Source organism: Macrobrachium nipponense, chromosome 26 (genome assembly GCF_015104395.2).
Source record: "Macrobrachium nipponense isolate FS-2020 chromosome 26, ASM1510439v2, whole genome shotgun sequence".
Lineage (NCBI taxonomy): Eukaryota > Metazoa > Arthropoda > Malacostraca > Decapoda > Palaemonidae > Macrobrachium > Macrobrachium nipponense.
In genome coordinates this window covers 11,055,427-11,063,338 of record NC_087215.1, presented here as the reverse complement: position 1 = coordinate 11,063,338, position 7,912 = coordinate 11,055,427, and positions in this window count along the sequence as shown.

Here is a 7,912-nt window from a genome sequence, read left to right as displayed (position 1 = left end):
CATTGTACTGAATGTTATGTTTACATCTTTATTGCGCATGGTTGCGTATTGCAGAAAATTCTTTTTTAGATAAAGTTATTCCTGTTCGGTGACTGACACCACCCGATGGCAGTCGATGCGAACCTTCAACAGCCGACTCGAATTACCGCATAGGTTCCCAAATTACAATTTGGGACAAGTAAAACAAATATACCGTTGAAGATCGCATCAACTGCGGTAGGGTGTCCTTGAACTTGAAAAGACTTCTGATTTTTAAGGGGTTCTTGAAGATAAAATTAAATTTAACATATGGGTACATATTGCTGAGTACGACGGTGAGCTCTCGTTTTACAAGTTTATATGTTGAACAAAAAAAAGGCAAGGATATACAGTTCTTTTTTAGGTACATTAAAAGTGGTTGCTTTCGGTTTAACAATGTCATTTAAAAATTCTCTCAAGATTTTCTCAAATAGGTGGGATGGATAGCAATTTCTGTTAAAATAGTTTTGCAAGAAAACTACTTCCTCATGGAATTTTGACCCAGTTGCATGACACATTATAAGCTCTAGACAATAGTGTCTTGCATGCATTAAGTTTAAAAACCAACGGACAAAGCTAAAGAAATTGTTCCCAAACCAGTAAAAGTCTTCTTTCTAAAAAACACCAGTTAGAAATTTATCATTACATCGTGAAATTGTTATATCTAAAAATGGCAGTTCGTTATTCGATTCTATGTCCATAGAATCGAATAACGGAAAAACTTTTAGGAAACTTTTGGACTGACTGTGGTGGATAAACTATTTCATTTTTAACGGGAAAATTTACAAACAAAAACTGATGGCATGGCAATGGGCTCTCCTTTAGGTCCCACATTTGCCAATATTTTTAATGTCACTTAGAAAAACTATTTCTTGACCAGTGTCCTTCATCTTTTAAACCCTTTTTTATAAAAGATACGTAGACGATACGTTTGTACTTTTTAAAGATAAAGATAAGACATGGCCACGTTTGTTCCTTAATTTCATTAACTCATTTCATCGAACATTAATTTTACTATGGACATAGTAAAAAAGAATTTTCTGCAATACGCAACCATGCAATAAAATGTAAACATAACATTCAGTACAATGATTTTAAAATCTTACCCCAAGCAATAGATAACCGGTCATTACCCATTCTCGAGTCCCTCTTCATTAACAATTGTCACCAACCCATCACACCATTCAACTGCTGTACAACTGAACATTACTTAATAGACCATTCGCCCTTTCTACCTTCTCGCCTTTGTATTTGTCTCTCCCCTTTAGTCAAAAATAATAATAATTCAGTCTATCTATACTTCTGTACCGTGAGTTCTCGTTTCGCTATTTTTTGCTTTGTGTCCGCTTTATATGGTATATATATATATTTTATTTTATTTTATTTTTTTTTTCTTTAATTTTTCTCTTTTGTAATCATAACAGTAAATTTTTTGCCTGTTACGATTCAATGTTTTTCTCCTGTTTTTAGTAATAACGTAATTTTCTTAGTTGTTCACGTGTGGTTTTGTGTTTTAAGTAGTTTTGTTTTGTTTGTTTATTTATTTTGAAGTGTCATTGTACTTAGTAGCTTTGCTTTTTACTGTCGATCTCTTATTCAATTAGTTACCATCTGACTTTTATATAAATTCGAATTTCACTGATATATTGTTAATTAAATCTATATATATTTTTTTAAATAGCATATTTATTTTTACTGTGCCCCATTTTAGTCTGAATTTAATGTATAAGAATTTTAATTTTTTTTTTTTTTTTTTTTCCTTTTTTCCTTTGTTTTTAGCCCTGAAGATGGGATTTGTATCCCGAAACGTAGGCGTTCGATGAAAATAAAGATTTTAACGAAAAAAAACAAAATGCTGAAGTTTCTGCTGGCCATACTCTTTTTTTATTATTAAAGATCCGACTTTCTAGAAGCGACAATGCCATTCATTATATATATATATATATATATAATATATATATATATATATATATATATATATATATATATATATATATATATATATATATATATTATATATATATATATATATATATATATATATATATAGATATATATATATATATATACTTTAGATATAGATAGATAGGTTGGTTGGGGTTGTTGGTGAGTCTATGTAAGAGGTTTCCTGTCCATTTGAGTGTAGCGGATTATTTCCTCACAGAGGGGAAGGGGGGGGGGGGGTAGGGGGAGCACCAGCGCAAGAAAGCCCCCTTTTGCTTCAGTTCCAAGACAGGTAAAAAGCTTCGAAGCGGAAAAGACCTCCTTCATCTTCAGCGTCACTCCTGCACTTAAGCAGGAGAGTTCATCCCACATCGCCCTGAAGACATTCATTTATGTCTCTCTTTTTTTCTCTCTCTCCTGAATACCGGCATCTCCTTTCTTTTTCTCTCTCTTCTGAATACCGGCATCTCTTTCTTTTTCTCTCTCTCCGGAATACCGGCATCTTTCTTATTCTCTCTCTCCTGAATACCGGCATATCGTATTATGCCTGTGTTTCTAGTTTATTTTTTTTTTCTTTTTTTCGCCAATATCATTTTGAATCATCACCGCGATTATCCCCAATTCTCGTTGACGCCTTTGATCATTTAATAAATAGAAAACGATGATTGAAATAGAGAATAACATAATGAGAGTGTCAAAAGTAGGAGTTGCTTAATATTTGGATATTGTTGTGAGCAGGGAACGAATTTTGGCTTATTAAATTTAATGGAAGTTATAAACTCTCTCTCTCTCTCTCTCTCTCTCTCTCTCTCTCTCTCTCTCTCTCTCTCTCTCGTCGATGATATATCAATAAATTATATTTGCAGACCCTTCTTTTACATTTTCCAAATTTTCTTTTCTCTTCTTTCGACCGTGATTTATGGCCTTTGGAGGATTATTCCGATTCATTTCTCAAAATCCATCTCTCTCTCTCTCTCTCTCTCTCTCTCTCTGGGTCATTAATGGAGAATTCATGACGGGACGATGACTGCCTTGCAATTACTGAAAGTTTGAGGCAAGATTGCGATTGTCAAGTTGGTTTTGATCCCCCCCCCCTCTCTCTCTCTCATCTCTCTCTCTCTCTCTCTCGAATCTTGGCTAAACATTTTTGGTGTGGCGTTGCAGGTCTCATCTCTTTATCTCAGGAAGCGTCCAACCACAGTCGACTAAAACCACTTGCGTAACTCGCTGCCAGAACTATTTTGGTTACTGTCAGGTACCGGCCTCAAGGTGTAATATACTCCGCCTCCCCCTCATCCCCTACCACAACCCCCCCCTCCTCCTACCCAACAAGATCGATTCCAGGGTCCCACCCCTTCGTTCATTTGAACCGTCCTAACATTACCAGTTTAGAGGCTTGGCGATGAAATTGCCCATTAGCTTCTTATTTTGTCATTTACTGAGGCATTAGCTCAGATTTGAATAGGAAAAAGAAAAAAAGAAGAATAGATTATGATTATTTGCAAAAATAAATTTAGTTGCCATGTGCGAGAAATTCACACTAATGAGCTTCGTACTGATTACTATGAGTTAGTCTAGGAGTAGGAGAGGAGTCATTACACAAACAACCACAGTCACTTTATATCAAACCAGAATATTAAGGAACGTAAATTGAATATAAAAGAAATGCTAGATATATATAATATATATATACTATATATATATAATATATATATATATATATATAATTACACAAATAACACAAGTTACTAATAAATAACGGTAGTACAAATCATACAAATGAAATAAGAAAAACTTACGAATACTTCACAATTGTAAATAATCACTTCACAAACACTCTTCAAGTATGTAAAACAAACTAAATGTAGTTACCACCACAGATCAGCTGGAGAGGGGTTAAAGGTCCCGTAGTCTGAAAGCCAATTAAATTTGATACAACTTGAATTGCTTTGCCACGTAATTGGGGTTTAATTAACCATAACCACTGATCTGCAGGCCATTCTAGATTAGCAGCAATATCGTCAAAAGCTATGAAAAAACTTTCAACGTCTTTCTCATCAAAAAATGGCACAAGCTTTCTTGCTCTCGACAAGTCAAAATGAATGGGCTGAGAACTAGAAATATCAAACTCTTCACGGTGCTTTTCTACAGCTATTTTAGCCTTTTCCTCTTCCAACCTCTTATTCAACTCTGCCTCTTTAATCTTATATTCAATTCCAAGTCCAAAAGCTTCTGCTTTTCCTCTAACCTCTTCCGAGAAAGATAATCCCTCTTGTTCTTTGCTAACTTCCCTTAATCTTAACTGTATTTTCCTAGCTAGCTCTAATTCTTTATCTACTTTCTATCTTTGACCTCAAGTTTAATTACCTGTTCTTCAGTAAAAACATCCTCATCAATATAGTAATCCAAAACATAGAGTCTAGAATTTGACCTTTAAGCGCTGTGTGGCTCACTTCAATACTAAGCTGACTAGCAAGGGACAGCAAGTCCACCTTCTTAGCTTGAGAAAGCTGAAAAAGTTCACCGGCAGGGTTTGCTACAAATTCTGGTACATCAAAAGGCATTTCGGAGATTATTACTCTAACGATACAAAATATCAGGAGTTCAGAAGTTAAGTCATTAAAATGCAAAAGCACGAACTAGTGCTAGGGTATACAAGCAATAGTTATGAGTAGTCAAGGAAATTGAACATATCAAAGTTGGTCGAAGTCTAATCAGTGAAAAATGTATGAATGACACTGAAAATCACTAAGACTAATAGGCAACATCGAAAATTATTCTGACGGAAATTACATTTAGATACGTACGTTTAATAAAATTTGCATATGCGAGTATGAGTATGAATGAAGCATTAAAGACGAAACAGCTCGTAAGAACTAATTTCAGACGCTTCGAAAGCGTTGTCATGTGAAGACCAATTGTTTGTACGGGAACAAACCGCTAGTCCAGACTAAACAACTACTTTAACGATAGTGACGTGGCTTAGGTCGCTACAACAAAGATAGTGACAGTTTCCCTAATAAACAGTCAAACAAGGAGCAAAGGAAACTACACGAAGTGCCCTTTTAACTCTAAACTAGTCAATACTATCGGGAGCAAGGTATTGCTTAAAATAAGACACCAACACGGCTACAAATGACTGAGAACTTAATCTACTGAAGGGATTAGCAGTCAGACGAACACTTTAGGGAAGCTACACTCACTTCAACTTCAACCGAAAATTATGGCAGTAGTTAACAATTGACAATACATTTAGTTTAAAAAAACTTATTTGAAAAATAACCAACAGATTACGAAAAACATTATCCTGATATTTGATACCGAAAAAGCAGTTTATTCTACATACAGACGTGTGTGTGAAGTTAACATGATAAACACTTTCCGACTACAACAAATAGTTATTGAAAACAGCAACTCGTAATCCCGGACAGGTCCCCAAAGTTTTGCTTGGTGTTCGAAAGAACACGAGTATTAAATTATGTATGATGGAGGGAGGCATTCTGCCCGTAAAGGATATCATAAGAAGAAAACAGAAATCCTTTTTGGTGTCCAAGAGAGAAAATATAGATGAAGAATTGCCATTCAATTACGTCTTTGATTTGTGCAGAGACAACGGAACTCCGGGTTATAGGGTTTTAGCAAACATGTTAGAACAAAAATGAGGAGCAAAATTCGTGGAAATGATGCACAGGAAGTACGCGAGAGAGCTGAAAATGCCACGAAATTCAATACATGTGTCTGAGTTAAAACCCTTCCCTGAGTGTACATATGGTTTATTCTACTACCCAGTATGTCCCAGATTTCTGCCGAGTGTCATTCACACACTTGCGTCTGATGTCTCATAATCTGAAGGTGGAGACAGGTAGATGGAGCAGAATCCCGACCTGTGCAAGAACTTGCCACTGTGATATTAGTAGTGTACAATCAGAAAGTCATGTACTTATTTCTTGTCCCTTATCTGGCGGTTGCCGTACAAGATTTAATAGGTTGAACTTTGCAAGTGTGGCTAATTTGATGGATGTGGAGCCTGATTTAGTTGCTGATTTATGCAGGTATATTCATGATGTACTGGGATTATATCAGTGAAGTGTTCACCTACCATTGATAGGTTTAATGTTTTGTTTTGGACAAAATATATATATGGTGTGTGTACATATGTATGTGTGTAAAACTGTTTTGTTCTCAATGATTTTTGTAACTAAAATAATGTACTCATGTATAAATTTATGTAAGTACATAACGTATTGTATGTTTTGTCAATAAATTAACTAACTAACTATGAATGAAGAACTTCAAATTGAAGTTTTGCTTGCATAGGGAACAAACTCGAAGTTCCTAATGATCTCCAATACTGGACTAATAATTATTATCGTTCTTTATCGGCGCAAAAGAAATTATTTCCCTCGAAGAATAAAGTACAAAGACAAGAATTATGATTCAGTAGAGGATGATAAGAATATCGGGTACATATTGTGGAAGGTCGCGCGTTTGTGCCTACGAATGAAACTTCAGGATATTGGGTGAAATACTAAAATAAACCTCACTTGATCTTATAAAGGAACCCTTGCGTGTGTGTTTTTTATATTTTTTTTAAGATTCCTTCATTAGAACTAAATGCGGAAATGAAGGAAAACTTTAAGAATATTGAGGTTTTCGCAAAACCTTACAATATTCAGACCATAAAAGAGATGGAATATATGATTTGTGAGAATGTTGTATACATAAACAGAGCAAGTAACATAACATAAAGTGTGCATAAAAATACATAGTATCGAAATGCATACATAATACAGGCGGCATACTTGAAGCTCAAACCAATAAAGTCTAAATTGAGCTTGTTGGAAGAATATCGAAAGGGACGAAGCCAATGAACGATCCTAATGGGAAGACACCGGAGGAATTTGGCAGAAGGCAATTCGTGTAATTGCTTGGGGAGTTTTCCTTAATCTAGAAGCATCAATCTCCGGGAGCGGCGAAATACCTCAATACCAAAGGATTAAAAAGTGCAGGAAGGTTCCAATTGATAAAGGCCTAACAGTTAAGACGTTTGCAATACTGCATGACGTGCAAGGATGAGGTTGTTAACCTCATATATTTTTTTCAAGCCACTAGGAGACGTTGGTTGTACCCATATGCTTGCTATAATACTATACATTTCATCTGTATCACTTCTGTCATTATTTTTTCTAAGTCTGGATATGCGACGTTCTGCTTCTCAGTTGTCTCTTCCCAGACATCTGCGTCGTGGTAAACATCTGATATACAAACACTTAACCTCAACCTTGTCTCAAGTCTCAACCTCCACTGTTCTCCCCTCCATCAATCCGTTTCTCGCCTATTTGACTCTCACTGAAAATCCTATCATGTCCTTCCCCTCAATTTCTCTCAGTCTGTCATCAACAGACGTACATATGAATCCTCAAGCTTATACTTTAACTCCTTCCACTCTTCTATTTCATTCATATCTGCACTTCCTCTGTCGTGGATAGGCCACTTTTGATGTGAGATCCGATTGTTTATGAAACTCGTGTAGTAAACTTTGTCTAAAGCTCTAGAACAAATTAATGACGTAGATTGATAGACAGGTGGATAGATATATAGATAGATATATCCTTTCCTATTCCCCAGTGTCATTTAGACAGAACTAGCTAAGTAGAACTCTTATCGCCGACCACATTCCAATTAGCTGGCCTCTCCCATCACCCAGTGGAAGTCAGCCCAGCTGGCGTTCTCTCGCAAGTTGATCATCAACCACGAATTGGCATCTCGATACAATTTCAATCCCCGACGCCCACCTGGAAATGATTGAACTAATAAGGCGGTTAATGAAAGATAATAACACAATAATGCCGCTCTGGTCTGTGGCAGAAAGTCGAAGAAAGAATACTTGGAAATGATGAGGCCTTTCGTCGAAAATGTATTGTGGGAATTTCACTGAAGTTTTCAGATG